General features: G+C 39.8%; 1 protein-coding gene across 8 annotated transcripts in view; it reads left to right on the forward strand.

Moving 5' to 3' along the window:
• NRIP1 (nuclear receptor interacting protein 1) overlaps window positions 1–17704 on the forward strand; it is a 79906-nt gene that overhangs the window by 47692 nt on the left and 14510 nt on the right. For 6 of the 8 annotated variants that reach the window (XM_040582878.1, XM_040582875.1, XM_040582882.1 and 3 more), the window contains one exon: window positions 7559–7607. The exons of the other annotated variants lie outside the window; for them this stretch is intronic. The gene's annotated coding sequence lies outside the window, so the exon portion shown is untranslated. The remainder of the gene's footprint in view (window positions 1–7558; window positions 7608–17704) is intronic. 8 annotated transcript variants of the gene reach the window in all.

Genomic DNA, 17704 nt, shown 5'->3' on the forward strand with positions numbered 1-17704 from the left:
TGCTGAGGAGCAGTCATGCACTAGAATAGTTACTTCTGTCATATGGCCTTGCTGACTTAAGATTAACATTTTATAGATGTGCAGTATATTTATATGAGTGTACCCTTGAGCTTACATTTTACACCTTGCAAAGAGTGTGAATGCAGCCTTATGCATGCAGGTCGTTGATCTTCAAGATCCTGTGACAGTTAAGAAAATTTCGAAGAACCTTGGATAGGGAAGCTCTGTGATGTGACTACTCAAATATTGATTAATTACAACTAAGGAGTCAAAACTTAATTATTCAAAGGAATTATTTTGTGAGTGAGCTATTCTTACCCTGGAGATATATATATATATATTTTAAATAGAGACACGTGTTGTAATGATAAGAGTCGGGAAAAACAGTTGTACAGTTTACACAGCAGATCACAAGATGAAGGGAATTCACAGTGTTTAACAAGATTTTGGAAGTTAACTGCAGTAATATGGCAGAAATGGTTAAATGTTATCTTAGATTCTGTACTGACTTTTTGTAGATTTTAACCAGTTAGTGGCAGGCAGTTAGAGTTCTGAAGAAGGTGTTAGGTAAATACAGGGCAATACTGCATTTCAATGCAATTAACTTTTGTTCATAAATAATTCAACCTATGACTTTAAATAAATGCTTAGAGGAAACGAAAATGACATGATTAAATCCAAGTCCTTGAAAACATTTTACCAGTCAAGATTGCTGTGACTGCTCTGAGACTTTCTATAATTCCTCTTTTTGAGTAGAGCAAGTTCTGGGAGTTGGGGGGGGGGGGGGTCGTCTGTTTCTTTGTTTTTTTTGGTCAATTATTAGTGTCTCAGTACAGATACGAGGTAGACTCTTTAGAGCGTAGTTAAAAGAGGAGTAATGAGTATGTTTTCTTTGATATCTCCATTTTCCTAGTGCCATGGAATATATCAGCTTGGGTAGCATGTGATTTTTCTCTTTGGTTTTGTTTTGTTTTTTAATGAGCAATAGAAGAATGTTTTGCAGAATTGAAACTTTTACTGCCACCTTATTGAATGAGCATGCCTGATAACACTAAAATCTTGATGAGAATTTTGGAATATAACTTGGCCTGAAGTGGACTGATATATTGGAGTGGTGGGTGGGGTGGGGAGGGGAACAAAACCAAAAGCCCAACGAAATCAAATTGATCAGGTTTTAAAAAACATTTTGACTTCACGCTGAAGGTATGCAGTTGATTCCAGCATTGGTTAACTGTATAACATTGCCTTTTCTCTGGAAATAATTAAGTTTTAAGTAACCATTGGTGCTTGAGCGTATCATAAGTTTGGGCAGATTTTAGAGGCAAATGCCAGCTTGGGTCCGTTTTTGAAAGATAGCTGTGCCCTGCTTGAGACTGTGAAATGCCTGTTCGCCATCGCCACCCCCATTCCTGCTGTTCCCGTGCTTTACCATAGTAAAGAAAAGAGGAAGCTGAGATGTTGCGTAACTTCTAAGTAAATAGATTTTCCGTGCAGATACTGAAGGTAGCCTTAACTCTGCCAGTGCTGTAGCTACCAGATTCCCGCTAATGCTAACGGCACTTTTGTAATTAATGGCCTTGTGTACTGAACTGAGACTGCTTCGAAACCTCTGGAGGGAATTACTTGGCTATTGTGTTGGTAAACTTTCCCTGGAAATTAGAAGTGTTGCTGATAACTCTGTTGGGGTGATGGGGGAGGATTTTACAAGGCCTTGATGAAATAGTATTTGGCATCTTTTTCTTGATCACTGGACAAAGCATCTGCAGCAGCAGTGTGGGATTGAATGATTGAAATGAAGCCGTTAGTAAAAATGTGATCAGTCTTACTTGAGGGGGTGAGCGTGGTAGGATAAGAAAGTGGAAATCTGCATCTAAGTTTTTGTGTGTTTTTAAGATGTTCTCATTGTAAAACTGTAGAAAGAATTGGGACCTGGTCTTGGTTCTAGTGTGATTGCCTATTGCCATTGTGGTAAATGACCTAGAGTAGACAAGATGAATACATCTTTGTCTAATCTTTTCTCTGGAAGCCATTTGAAAAACCTGGGGCATGTTAAAAGTTCCAAACACCTTTTTTTCCTTTACGTGGATCTTTGCTTCTGGAACTTCAACAAGAAGTGTCACTGACTATTAGCAGTTGGAAGGTTTGTGATACTTCCCCTCCTCCCAGACTTAGATGTTTTGTAAAGCCAGTGGCAGCCACTTTGATCTGTTTTCTCTCACTTTGGCAAAGGGCATGTGTGGCAGGTATCTGCAGGTGCTACAAGTGGACGAGTATAGGGAGTAGATTATTTATTGAGGTTGGTCAAGTTGGAAACTTGCAGTTTCTGAAGTTGGAATTTGAGTTTGTGGGAACTGAACAGGGAAAATGCTAATGCTGGTTATTAAGGGATGAATATTCTTCCTATGCTTTTTGGCTCTGTTTAAATGGGAGGCAACCTTGTTTCTGTAAGTCTTTAGTTCTAGTTACGGGTGCAACTTGCAGAGGATGCTCAGTCAGGCTTGCTGTAATTTGGCATTCCAGAGCCTGGGCATCATGGAGCAGTTCAGCACATGCAGAAGAAGCTGCCCATCTGAATTCACTTGCTGCTGAAGCTTCAGCCACCTTTCCTTCATCACTCTGCTTCTGGGATGGACCTCTGGAGTGTTTATACATTGGTGTGCATATGGATGAACACAGCCCCTGTTCTAGCCCACCCGAGTGATCCAGTGCTGTGAATGTATTGCAGCTGAATTGGACTAGTAAAAAGCAGATTTTGACAGCTTTCTAAAGCAAGGAAATAAAAATGGACCTGTTTGAGAAGGAAGTGCTTAGACATGTATACACGCTTATGTGTACTTCACTGTGAAAGATCCTTGCTTCAGGATAAAAAGGACTTTATTGTTCTTGGTTAGGAAAGGTGCTGAAAGTGGTCAGTGGATTGGAAGACCTGCTGCTACAAAACTACCTGCTAATGATGTGCAGTGGTCCTTCCAGTCACCTACACAGGGCTTGCCTGGCTCGTGAGGACTGTTTTAGCATGTCAGATCTCTGAGATATAGGAAAAGTTGGTGGAATTATGGTTTTGATCATTCATCTTTTCAGCTCAGTACTGATACGGTGGTTTTCTTGGAGAGAAAGTTGTTTGAGCAGGTGCAGTGGAAAACCTACACTGACTGTACTTGACTGACACACGTTTCCTCTTAAGCGTGATGGCAGTGCTGGTAATTTTTCTTATTTTGGAAAATAAAGGCATTTACTGTGGTGTCCTGTTCCTTCAGTAAGTCCCATTGTTTCCTCAAGTTTGGTGTACTCAACTGTTGCTCTGCTTCACTAGTAGAAACAAACAAACAAGCCACCAAACAACAACAGAACCCCCCCACCCCCAAACTGTAGCGACAGAATGTCTTGTAATTAAAGGGCCAAAATGAGATTCAGAAAATCTTTCTTCCTTGGCTGTGAAAATGGACTTTATGTGACTGTGGGCAACTTGCTTAATCTTCCCCTGTGCTTGCTGTTCTTCATGTGTGAAGTGGGAGTATTCCAAAGGACTGCTGTGATAACGTTCGCTGATGTTTGTAAAGCATTCTGTTTTGTTCAGAGGTGGAATAACTTTTTTTTTTTTTCGTGGTGCCTGGTAGCCTCCAATGTGGTTTAGATCCACACAGCGCATGTAATGAGAGGTCCTGGTGAACAACAAAGGAGTGAAATTACTGTGATCAGTCTGTAAAGAGCAGCAACCATCTAACACCAGATATTTAGATGTCAGATTGAAATAGGTGTTTGGTAACTGAAATGCCTTTTACTTGTCATTAGTTTGTGAGTGGGGGCTTTTATGGTATTGAATTCTCTAGTTCACTCAAATCCAAAATAGTTTGGGATTTTCTTTTCTAGATTCCTGTAGAAGATGGATAGTCTATGAAAATTCCGTCTATAGTTAGTAGTGTTGCCTACTGTCTGCAGCTTGGTTGTGGAGTATATAACTTTTTTTTTAATTACGGAGTTTTTAAATGATGGTTGTATATTGCATTGAAAAAAAATGGGATGCTTGGTCAACATCAGACAATTTCATCTTCTCAGCTTCTCTATCTGTGACTATCACTTTAACAAAGAAAATAATTTCATGGAAGGGTAGTTCAGATACATGTTTGGTGTAATTTGCAAGTGTGGACTCTTGCACATAGTTACAGCTGACAGAGTACAGTCAACGGAGGAAAAAGTCTCTTATCAACAGTTCCCTGCTCCTGAGAGCATTTCTTCTGTTCTCCACGATTTATGAGGTCACAATGTCAAGGGTTTTTGTAGCATTTAGCTGGTCATGATGGAGTGCAAACCAATCTGAAATTAAAAATGGCTGGATGAGCTTTACTATGCAAAAATTAAACTAGTAATCAAATTTGCCAATCAAACAAAGAGGCTGTTTAACAAGAGGGGTTTTAGTGATAGTACCTAGAGTGGCAAAGGTTTTTGCTTACGTATCCCTATCAAATAGCCTGGGGTTTTTGGATGTGCATTAGGAAAACTGTCATAAATAACTATCACCTTTCTCATGATTGATATCTGTGAGGAACGTGGATCATGCTTGCTCTGGGAAAATACCCATTTGCTTTAAAATAAAGTAATTAAAGGTGAATACAAGAATTTATGGAAAACACGAGAAAGGTGCTTTCAGTAATGTGTTATGTTCAGATGTATTAGCAAAAAGGAGGCTGTTACTCCATGTGCTTTAGTCGATCATGTCTTACTGGGTAGCTGACAAAAATAATTTACATTCAGTGCACACTTTGCTTCTAATATGTAGAAGTGAATTACAGGAATAGTTTCATCTACTAATTTTCGTTTTGGAATCTTACTCCCATCCCCAACAGAAGTGGAGCTTTTAGTCTGAATGGTGCATAGGGAGTAAGTTAGGATTTTCCTCCCTCCCTCCCTTCCTCCCTTTCTCAACAACAGATTACAGAGTCAAGATGTTTTAGATCTTCCAGTCCTCCCTCTTGTTTCGTTGGTCAAGATCACAGTAAAAATAATGTAACCCTCTGAAGATTCTGACTTGCCATCCATATGCATTGTAACATGATGTTTATTGCAGTTCAGTGGAAATACTTCCTACAGTGGTAGAGAAACACAGCTGATGTTTTAGGAACCATGCTGCCTAGAATTTCTTCTCTGGCTTTGTATGTGAATGAAGCAAATTGCTTTTGTATCCTTCTGCAGTGTGCAGTATCCTACATCACCTTGTTTGTGCTCTTCTTTTTCTTTACTCCTTGGGACTTCACACTTGTGAGACAGTGTCCCAGGCAGCTTGTATAGCTTCACTTCTTCACCTGCCATTGATGCTTTTCTTCCTTACGCTGACTTTTATCCTACAGCCCTTCCTTTCTGCTTAGTTATCCCTGTATCTTTATTGTAGTTTGTAAGCACTTTGGGGTTGTAGTCTGAATTTACGGGAATATAAAATATTTTACAATACTAATTATGCCATGCAGTGTTTCCCTGCAAATGTCAAGCTCAGACAGACATTCTGTCATAAACCTGGCAGCATATAAAGAAGACAAGTGGAATTTGCATCCCAGTAGGTTATTCTTGGTAAGCCAAACTGTTAACCTTCAGAAGTGCTACAAGCAAGCTCTGGGTTGCATGATTTACTAGAGAGGTACCAAAGGGACTGTGGGAGGAAGGGTTAAGTTTGACTTGCAATAAAACTGAAATCAGAGGTAGACACAGTAAATCAAATCCCTCTGATTTGAGGAGTAGGAGGAGAAATTATGTTCAAAAAAAAGTGAAGAACTTGCAGAATTAAGCCTGCTGTTTGGACGCAGAAGGTTATTTTGTTGCGGCAGCTGAGGCACAGAAAGCTTCCTTTGTTCCGTTGAAGGAGGTTTGGGTTTATGTTTAACCAGTCCCTCAGACAGGTACTTTCTCTGCCTTCACCTTCCTTCTCAAAAGTTTCCTTGTTCGTGTCATCTTTGGCACTGTTTGCTGTCATGATTATAAGTAAATAAATAAATAAAATGTTGTCACTGAAAAGAAGTTTCCCTAGGAGCAGTATTTCCTTTCCTTCTCTGGTCTTTCTTCCATCTGTGCCTTCTGAAGTGAAAATGGATTGCATTGGGGTAGGGATGTTGTTATTGTTCCAGCCAGGGAAGGGAAAGAGCCATCACTAGATTTTTAATTGCAGCAGCTCAAGATTAGGGGAGTCCTTTGATGCAGTACTTTAGCCCTTCTACATTATATTTTGGCCCTTCCTGTACCCTTTTTTCCATATAATTAGTCTTTGTGTTCTGCTAATCTTTTAGTCTGTATCACTCTTTCCTTCTCCTCCAGTCATATGTACTAAAAGAAAGGTGTCAGGTGAAAACTATTGTTACAGCAACATGTATCATTACATTGCAAAAACAATAAATGCCTTTTTTTTTTTTTTTTTATTTTGTAAGAGAGGAAAACATACATATTCTGGAGGCCAGTGTTGCTTTGGGGCTTCATTTAATTGTTGTCCAGTTGAACTTGTATTATGTATGTACTCAGCATCTCACAGGTGCTTTATATAGTTCATATAGACCGTGATGAGGGAAAGGGAACAAACAGTACAGTGTGAATCGGGGAGGAAAGGCAGGCAGCATACATCACTTGTGTTTTGGCTTGTGGTTTTGCAGGAGGTATTTTGGTGGATTTGGATTAATTTTTGCTATGGTGATTTACTGTTGGTGGAGAGGAAGAAATAGCCTCCAGAGTGCAGATGATCTTCGCCTGGGGAGCAGTGCAGGAGCATAATGGAATTTCCTGTGTGCGAGGTGCCTGAGTATTACAATAAAAATGAGTGTTTGTGGAAACAAAAGGGTAAGGAAGAAGGACACAATAAGTGGTTAGGCTATGTGGGTAGAAATGAAAGAGTTATTAATGACTGTAGAACTCCGATGAGAAATTTTAAACTTAATCTAGAGCAAGCAAAAAACAATTGAAAACTTGAAGTAAAGGGTTATATGGTTAGAATGTCCTGAGGGGAAGGATTACAGCTGTGTTTTGTGTAGTGTGGAAGGGTCGTTGGATGTTGGTAATGTTACAGAAGTGTGGGTTGTAGGTAGGGAACTGAAAAAAGTCTAAGTGAGAGTAACTTAAGGATAAGAGTGGGAAAAGATGAATACGGTTTTAGAAAAGCAGGATGCAGTGTCAAGTGTTTTGTTGTTCATTTTGTTTTGCTTAGTTTTTTGAAGTCGTCATGGGTAAATGGGTAGCAGGGGTGTCAGAATAAAGATAATCCCCTGATGACAACTTTATCTTTTTTGTTTGTTTGTTTGTTTTGACAAAGCTGATAGTATTAACTGGGCAAGGAGAACTATACCCTCTCTCCTGTCATACCTTTGCCAGCTTGCTTAGCTTGGTTTCATTGTAACAAGCTGACCCACAAGTATAACCAATTGAGGGAAAACTATTCTAGTCTGTTGATACCTTGTTAAAAAGCAAGACTGGCTCCTTTTCATGAGCTATTACTTAATTAACAATGACTTTCCTGTTACAGTAGGAATAAAATTGTTTTCCACCGTAAGTTTCTGCATCCTGATTATGATGTATTTATTTTTGGCAGGGTGAAGTAAAAATCAGATTCACAAAGATCCAGCACTGACACTTGAAAGGTACGAGTTTCTGCCCCTGAATTTGGGAAGAAGTTTATTAACCTGTATTTTTTCTAACCCCAGGCATGGAGTGGTAACTTTATCTAATTTACACTAACTTTGGTCCTTATCCTTAAGAATTCTGAGTTGGAGGGTGGCTTGTTTTACATCCCCAGATAGTTTTTGATCTCTTTCTCCTGCGATGGGTAACTAGGGTGCCAAGCTAACAATCTGCTAAAAGTTTCCTGGGAAGCTGGAGATGTGATCACCTGCCCACCAGAACTTCTGGCCTTTTCTCCACAAATGGATTTTAAACTGTGCTTTAGAGCATAAAGTCATTTTGAGAGGACTGGATTTTGGTGTGGGGGGGGTTTCTTTGTTTGTTTGTTTGCTTGTTTTTTGTTTTGTTTTGGTTTGTTTTTTTCCCTGCCTGGTGTTTCTTTGCTGCCCTTTGTTAGCTTGTACCTCCCTATCAAGTATGATTGGCTTCTGCATTAATTTGGTATTTGTGAGTCATCTTGTGGTTTTGTAAGATTCTATAGGTACGTATGAGCCTGAACTGCTGTTGAATGAAACCACATTAATGTAGTATTCAGTGAACTTCTTTTGGTATCACTCACTGATGAAATTTAGCAACAGGGGTTGAACAAAACCCACCTTCTTCAGCTTTATGACAGGATTCTTATGAAGACATTAAAAAACAAACAAAAAATTATTTATTTTTTTAAAATAGAATACAGGCAGTTGATGAAACTTATCTTCAGGTCGTTGACAACGCCTTACTATATAATGATTCAGAAAATGCTGGAGTAAGTTATTGATGGCATATTGAGCTGGGAAATGACTCTTCCAGATATATCAAGGAAAGAAGGCTTTATATAACACAAAGGACATGAGTTGTGACCTGTCAGCCATGCTCAGATCTCTACCATGGCAGATTAAGCTGGAAGTAATACCTAGCCTATCAGCTGAGTTGATAGAGTTGTGGTTATGGATAAGACCTATTAAATAATAACTTTATAATATGTGATACATGGCTTAAGCTACCTTCGTGAAGTTTCATGTGTTTATTTACTGGATTCATAACTTTTAGGTCTTTTGTCTTATGGCAGTTACCCAACTCTCTCTCTATATACTTTATCAGTAGACATGAAGTGAACAGATTAAAACTGTTATTACAACTTTGAGATATATCCAGGGAGTTTTCACTTCCCTTAAAGCTGAGGCAAGATACACAAAGGCAAATTCACCACCTACCTCCCACTGCCTTTCATTGTTACCACCATCTGATTTTGTTCACTGATGAATTGGTGTCGGACTTCCAGCGCATGAGAAACCAGATCGCCTGCTATGGTTGGTGTGTGTTGGAACAACTTGAGGAATGGGAAAGCTGGAATGACTGATCTTGCACATCTTGTTTGGGAAAGGGAATCCTGTGCTGTGTCCTGAATAGTAGAAAAATATTCAAATTTTAATGTGAACCAGTTTTCTTTTCATAGTTATGATGCTTAAACTGGTGATGTATTACTGGTTTTCAGTATGGTAGATGCCCATCTATCGTGCATAATTCTGCAGCCTTAATACATGTTGCATCAATTAGACACCTGTCATGCACGAATTTGCACGTATGCATAATCTTGCCATTATTTTGTTGTCCTGTTGTTGATCCATAGATCTACTTACGTTAGGAAAAATAAGTTAAAGTCAAAGGACTTACTATTAAACTATTTATGCATGTGATATTTTAACACTTTTAAAAACTTTGTCATTTCACACATGTAAATACAACCACAAAACTATATTTTTTTCCTTTAAAATAAATAAATAGTACCTTTACAGAATTGGGCATTGGCAGCCATCCAGTGCTTCAGGATAATCCATCGTTGTGTGCTACTTGACTACTAAATTGACCAGAAGTGCTCTCTTCTTTGTGTTAGCTGTCATATTCATTTTTGTTGCTACATTGGCAGTTTGTCACTGCTTCCTTTTAAAAGACAGTGCACTTGAAGTGGTGTACGTTAGGGTCTCTGTGAGGAAAGCTTCGGCTCAGCCTGTTTGAGCTCTCCGAAGAGGAACAGAGTACGGTTGGGTTTCAGACATTTCCTCCATGGTGTCACAGTAAGAAAGAGATCAAAACTGCCACTGGCTGCTGATAGCAGCCTGTCATATCCCTGCCACATGAAAAATGGGGAATTCAGTCCAAAATGTAGAACTAAAGAACCCCCTTGCTTCTGCAGGTTATGTGTGTAAAGAGTGTGAACTTGTATTTAACCAGGAAAAAACAAAAAACAGCCCAGACAAAAAATAAAAAAAAAACACTGCTGCTGACTTTTTATTAAAGGTTTGGTTGTGATGATTAAATAAAGTTGGGATGTTCTTGGGGGTTTTTTAGCGTAAGCATGAGAGAAGACCTAACATCACAGTGAATGAACAGTTATTCACTCTAGTGTAGCTCAATTAAAGTAAAAGCTGTTTCACACATTTGAATTTTTATATGTTAGTAAACTTAAATAAGCTATATGACTCCAAATACACTTGCTTTAGAGTTTGAAGTGTTGGATAGCTATACTGCTAATAAACTAATGTGTTTCCTAGAATGTTGTTTGTTGTGAAATGTCTTATATACACATTTTAATGTGTTCTTGGCTCTCAAAGCAGGTTGCTGATTTGTTTGTGGATGTTGAATGAACCTCTTTGGGTTTTTTTCTTTTTTTTTTTTTTTTTCCCCTATTTTGAATCACACTCATTGTCGGGTTGTTTTTTTTTTTTTATTATTTTTATTTTATTCCTTCCTAATACTTCAGTGTAGTGAGAAGCTTTATCACAAAGTAGGGAAGATGGAAATTCCATTGGGGGGTGGGAGAGCAGGGATACAACATCAGGAAAACACCAAACCTCCCGTTTTCTCCTGTTTTTCTGAAAGGGTTTAGGAAAGGAGGCACTGAGGAAGGGCAGAATTGTATTGCCCTGAGGTCTACAACTTAACTCAATTTGATCTTAAACCAGTGACTGTTTTAAGATCTGATGAATCACTGTCAGGGCTAAAAACACCTATACCTGTTGTGCTAGAAGCTCGCATCACAGGCTTCCAGAGTGATTTGTATCTGGCTGTAGTACCTCAGGCAATCCTATAGCTTAAAAGGGTGACAATGTAATTCTTGTGAAGGATGCTTTCAAAAAGGAGACAACTTTCTAAAACCTCGCTTTGTTGGTTTTTTGTCTTTTTTTTTTTTTTTTTTTTTTTTTTCATTTAAGGCCTTTTCATTAGTAGCTGAGCCAACTCAGTCGCACAGGTAGAGTGCTGGAAATGTAATACCTATTAAAAATTAAGTGGGAAACAGTAAACAAATGTTGAAGTGCAGCTGAAACAAGGTGCAGGAGAGTGTGTGATGGCATGAAGGTTTTACTGGCAAAGTCTGAGGTCCCCAGCATACAAGTGGGTTACGCAGGTCACCCCAAATGAGCACCAATAAAAGCTTTAATACTAGCGCTAATGGTCCTATTTATAGACATAACTCTCTATCTAAATATAAACAGCTCCCAGTCATGTCTAGTCTCACATCAGAACTGTGCTGATGTTGAAAGTGGGGATTCAGAAGTAAAAGTACAAAGCACACTATTCGTTAAATTACTACTTACTACAACGAGCATCTAAACTTTGTGGCAGTGGTACACCTTTGAACATCATATGACATTGTGTCACCCAAAACACCTTTTCTTCCTCTTATTTAAGTGTCAAAAGGTATGTCTGGTGACCGTGACCTGTAAGCTAAATATTCCTTAGCATGTGTTTAAAGCTTAGAAAATATATCGGTGGGTGGGTGGGTGGATGGATGGGTAGATCAGTAAATGACTTTCGTTGCTAACTATTTTCAGCAGCTGAGTTTTAATGAGACTTTCAACTGTTGCTACTGTGTTTAATCTGCTCACTTACTCAGCATTCAGCATTAAAGAAGCTTTATAGGAGGTAAATTTTGTCCTCATTACAGAAGAGGTTAGTTTGATTGTGTTCTGTACAGACCTTGTGTTGAGGGGATTTTTTGGGGTTTGTTTTTGGTTGGTTTTTTTGTTTTTAATTGAGAAATATATGCTGTGTGCACAGATAATTAGGATAGATAAGTGAGTGTTGTGCTTGGAAGTGCACATCCAAATATACAATTGCTATATTAAGATAAGTAACTTGGACTGCATGAAGTTAAAAACTGAAGTCCTGATTCTTTAGCAGTGGTCTTTACTGTCATGTCCTGTAGTGAGTGGGTTCTGCTTTCGGGTTTGTGATTTAATAGGTATCAGCACACAGCTGAATAGAGAGAAAAGGATGGTGAAAAGTGTTTTCCACTTCCGTTTAATGTAAGGCCTCTTCCTTAGTTTACTTGATATGCTGCCTGACATCTCTTGTCAAATTAAGTACCGGGCAGCTGTTCTTAAAGGTAGGGGATACTTAAAACATGTAAAGTACCAATGTGAAGAAAATGTAGTGTAGTGGTATTTCTGGTAAGTGTACTAAAAAAAAAATATGTCCAGGAGCTTTGATCAAATGCCAGCTCTTACATCAGTCCCCTTTGTAATCTTTCTTGCTGATCTGTGACCTTGACCTTGTGTTTGTGTTTGTATGTCAGATCTATTTTAGGGATGGACAAACTACATTCAGTTTAATAGGATTTATACTGCAGCTTCACAGGATGCTTCAGTAAAATATAAAAATAAAAATACTTCTATCGGTTACTTCCAGTCATCTTTTCAGATTTCAGAGGGCTTGAATACATTGACAGTTTTTCGGGTTTATTTTTAAATTCTGTTTAGGAGATGTTTCTTAAAAAGGCATCTTTATCTCACCGATGAACTCTTCTAAATTCAGCACAGGCGTTCTGCCTGGAGGTGGGGTTCCCTCTTTGAGAATCTCACTGGTGGCACTACTTTCATTTGGCCTAAGTGTAGTTCGGCACTGAAAGGAGTAGGAGTAGTCCTAGGTCTTCGTCCTTCCTCATTCCACGCCTGTAGTCACGTGTTCCCACCTGGAGAGCTGAAACAACCACTGGACAGTATCTTTAGGATTTCTTTTGAGGGCAATGAGGTCCTTAGTCTGACTTGCCTTGTAGGAGCTTTCTGAAGGAGTGCTTGTGTCAGTGCCAGGAAGGTGTTTGTTTATGTGTTTGCATGTATGTGCATGCGAGCACCTAGTTTAAAGCTGGTTTTCTGTGTTATGCTTCACCCTCTTTGGCAAAATCAAGAATAGCATAAATGTTAAGGTTTATGTATTTGAAGTGGTGGTACAAGCACAAGCAACTGCATATTCATAGACCAAGACAAGGCTACACATTTTGGCAGCAGATTCACACTTAAATCAGACAAAAAATCATGTGGAACCATGTTTTCGTATACATTTAAATGTGCAGCTTCTGAACTAGTTTATTTATTACAAGCATCGTTCTTCACGGCAACTGAGATGGTTTTTTTTTTTTTTTTTTTTTTTTTTCTTCTTCTAGAAATATAGATGGAGCTCACTAGCAGCCCGTTGGGCTCTGATGCGCGGGTGCTGCGGGTGTTCAGCAAGACTCTTCAGCACAGGCTTAATTTTAGACATATGCTAACATGGCAGTGAAGTCGGTCAGTGTAACTGACACTTTGGGCATATGGCTTTATAAAGCCAGCTTAGTGAGGTTGTTGGTTTGACGGGAGAGATGGTCCCAAATTAGCTAATAGTTACGTGTGAGTATGGAGTAATAGATTTATTTTTAATAGCCTTTTTTTGGAGGGGGTAATTTGTTATAGGTATAAAATCACGCGCTTTCTTCAGAAATCAGTCGTACATCTGTTGTTCTGCTTTAGACAGGTTTTAAATGGGTATGAACACCTGTTGCAACTTTCTTGACATTAATGGAACAAGCAGTAACATATCTTTTTTTGCTGTTTTGCCATTAATTCCTTCATGCAGCATTCATGAAGGACAGATACAAAACATATTAGTAAGAGCTCTTTTCCACAGCTTTGTGATGGGGTATTATCTTTCTTCTTAAAATGCTTGTTACGTTCATCAATATAAAATTTGAGAAATTACTTCAAAGCGTATGCCCTTATATTGAGGGGTAGTTAAACACTTCCCCTTGCCATCCATCCGCTGTTCTGGAAACAGTTTTCATTGGTTTTGAGCTACGTCAGTATTTTAATTGTTCAGATTTGACTTATGGCAGAGGTTGAGTTGCAGCCTGGTTCCTAATGTTTGAAAATATTATTAACCAACCGATCATCTTGGTATACCTCTACGTGACTTGAAAGGCTTTTAGTATTTTACTTAGGAATTTGTTATGAATGTTTTCAGGTTAGGTCTGGCATAGTGGTAAGATGAGGACATTGTGACATTCTTTCCAGGATGTTGTTAGCTTCTTCTCCCCAGGTTTTGCTGAAGTTTGTTCTTATGTTGATGTTGTACCTCTAATTTCACTTGGGTTTATTGCTGCTTTTGGGAAGCAAAAAAAATATCATTTTTTTTATTATTATTATCGTAAATGAGCTAGTAGAGACCTTGTTGCTAATGCAGATTTTTACTTTCTCACTTAACTGAAATTATATGGGCCTTTCCTGTGCCTGTAACCTTTAGAAACATCATCTACAATAAGCTGAAATATCCCATCAGAATAGAAACAACATTGTCCTTCCACTCACTTAAAAAACACCACCAAATCATCTGGGCCTTTAACATGGATTTAGGGGTTTTACATATGATTGAATACTGTGCAACTGTGATCTTATACTTCACTTTGCTGTGGAAAAACTGTGTATTTATGTTTGGTTAGCTGAAACCTATTCCGTTAAAATGTCTAGAAAGTGGCTGTCATTCATAACTAACCATGAGACGCTGGGTCCCAAGCAGAACACAACTACTGCTGTCAGTAAAAGCTGTGCATTACTTTTTAGTGCTAGCAGCTTGGCCTCTGTGAAACCAGTTCTTGGTTAAAATAACGTAAAGTGATTTATTGTCTGACAAATCACCTAACATGTACAGTTATTCCAACAAATCCTAGAAATACACAATTGTATTTAGTGCTGTAGGTACAGGCATTTATCTTTAGATCCCTCCAACAAGCAGAAGGTCAGAGTTGTGTGGAAAAGCATTATCTGCATGCATTGATCATAACTCAAAAGCATGATTGTCCAGAAGGGGACATTGATTTCTTCACTGTATATTAATCAGGTTTCATTCTTGGGGAGTTGATGTAGAGTTAAAATGCACAATCGGTGATTTGATTTTGTAGGTGTTGGAGGGAATGGGAATGTTTTGTTTTTAATTGCTTATTTATAGGCAGGTGGCTTACAAAGATTAAAAAGATGCATCCTCTGTTCTGTTGTACCTACAGTATATTATCTGCTTCTTTATCCTGGAAACAGCTCTTGGTATACATTTTTGAGCCTGTTTGCTCTTGGTGTTTTGAATAAGAAGACTCAATTACCAAAAGCCTTTCTGCTCACTGTACTTCTGAGCTTTGATCCACACACTACCCAAGTTAGTGGAGATTTAGTGATATGTGCTATTTCTGAATTCCTGTCCTTACTGGAATAGGATAGGACTTTTCTGCTTTATCATTTAGTTTCTGCTCATTTTTTGTTTTCAGTTTCAGATGTCAAATACTCCATTCCTTCAAAGGTGGCACTTGCAGGTTGAATGTCTATTCCTCTTCATGCTGCAGCTAGCAAAGGGTTGGAGGAGAGTGTCTTCAGAGTTCACATCTGAGTGTTAGCAGATCCCGATCAAGAAATTAACGTGGAGATGCCCTTTACATGCCTATTACAGAACAAAATAGAACTACTCCTCCAGTAGTATTTCTAAGAACAAATGTATGTGACAGACATTTTAGTCAATTCCTTAGCAATGACTCAGTTACAGGGGCAAATTGTTAGTTACATGAACAGGGTGGGGTTTTCCTTATCTAAGAGTGCTTATTTTTGTGAGGTTCAATTCTTTTACTTGTTAGATGAAAAAATATTAATTTAAGGTAGGCTGACATTAGCTATTGTTTGAAGAGTGCCAAAAGCATGAAAAATGGCCATGAGTGATTAGTCTCTGAACTTAGTAGAACTTTGTAGCGGTGTATTTTGACATGCAGGGCAGATTTGGATTAAGCGGTGTACAGTGCTTGAGTGTACTTGTAAACCTTGAGAGCTGCTACTAAGGCTTTCATAAACTCAGCGTTCATGGCCCTTGTGTCTATCCCTCATTCCCCCCCCCCCCCACACACACACACTTCAGCTGTTTTGGAGGTTTGGTTGGGTTTGGGGTGTTGTTGGGTGAGTGTTTTTTTTTGTTTTGTTGTTTGAGTGTGGCTTTTTTCCCAGTTTTTCCCCTCCTTCCCGGCAGGTTTGTGAAGTAAGCTTAGAAAACATGAGTCACATGTAACTTCAGCAGAAATGTCTGCCTGCAGCCTTGCCTGAGCTGTGCGCTGCCTTCTGGAAGAGGTAGCTGAGGTGGACTGAGCACCAGTATTGGGCGAGTCATGGCAGACAGCGCTGTTTTGAAATACCCTGCTTCTCAGGGCAGGCTGACCTCCGTGGGCTCCCTTGCTGCTGGGCTGGGCTTACCCTGGCGCCCGCGGGCTCTGGGCTCTCACCAATACACGTCAGCCTGCAGTGCAGACACACATCTTTCTGCGAGCATCGCGGCTCCCGGCTTGCTGTCGTTCACGCTCGTGCTGTCCCCTCTCAGGACAGAGGTGTGTGTCAGAGCTAGATGGGTGTTTCTTTGCAGTGTGCTTCCCCAGGGCTGGGTAAAAGCTGTGATGTAGCCAGTCCTGCTCAGACTTTTGGTCTTTCACGGGAAAATGCTTTGCCACCTAGTTTTAAGGCGTTCAGACTCTCTCCTCGCACGGGCACAAGCGTGCACAGCCTGCCTCGCCGCCTCCCCAGAAGGCTCTCCGCAGAAATATGAAAATCTCTCTGACATTTCCACACCTCATCTAAGCAGACGGTGGAAATACTATATTCCCCCTTGATATATATTACTTATCATCGCAAAGCTCCTCGTTGCTGTGAGGTGGTATTGCATGGTCTGGGTGAGTCACAGATTCCCGGACTGTGGAGAATCCCATGTGAAATCTGAGGAGCAGAGGGACACTGAGATGAGGTGTCTGAATCCCCCTTTCCGCACCCCAGTGGGAATATATAGGAACAGCCTCCCCTTCCTTATGTGCCTCTGGGACCACGATTAACAGTAATTAGCATTTACATTTTAGCAGTCTTTTTAAAAGCCAGAGCAAATCTAGTTGCTACCACCAGAACATTGGGGTTTTTTCTTCCCCGCTCAGTTGTTGGTTCGCTAACATTTCAGTGCAGTGGTCTGTCAGATCTTTTTTCTCACAGGGAAAACCATTTCTGATGTCTGCTGTGTTGCTGGTTCTTTTGTTCATGACAGTTTTTTTGTGACTTGGGACTTCTCCATTACTCAGGGTTTGTGTGCTTTTGTAAAATGGGAGATCTTGCATCTCGTTGAGCTGTCGCATCAACTTAAGGAATCTGTTTTCTGCAGCATTTTTCAAAATCCTACTATTTAAGCTGGCAAGATCATCGGAAGGTTTTGGTTGGTCTGGGTTGGGTCTGTTCCCTTCCCACTCACCCCTTTTTCCTCCTGTAATACTAAAAAAACCCAAACCCAAACATCCCTTTCTGTTGTCAAAAACTTCCCTTAAGTAAAGAAAGTAGGGTAAGGATGGTGTTTGGCAGTACACAGCTTAACAAAACACCAGGGAAAAGGCTTTTCCATTTCATATACTCGTGCAGGATTTAGCCATGATGCCGTGGCTGTTGCTAACCCTGCCGTTCTCCAAAGAGGATATTTTGTAGAGTGAGCGATGCTGCCGGGTGCTGCAGGAGGTGCAGCAGGACTGCGCCAGCCCAGAGGGAACACCCCTGCCCGGGATGGGGGATGCCATCTGGGTGGCTGGTGGGCTTGGGACCCCCTCCAGAGATCCTGGCAGCAGCAGGGGTGTCCTGCTGCTGCTGCAACATGATTCCCCGTGTGCCCTCTCCTGACCGAGCTGTTTAAAAGTGATAGGCTATCCTTTCCATGTTTAAAATGTCTTTTGGAGTCAGTCAGTAGGCCTAACGAAGGAGTGAGTAACATGCCAAGC

The sequence above is a fragment of the Falco naumanni genome, chromosome 2 (genome assembly GCF_017639655.2).
Source record: "Falco naumanni isolate bFalNau1 chromosome 2, bFalNau1.pat, whole genome shotgun sequence".
In the NCBI taxonomy this organism is placed as follows: Eukaryota; Metazoa; Chordata; class Aves; order Falconiformes; family Falconidae; genus Falco; species Falco naumanni.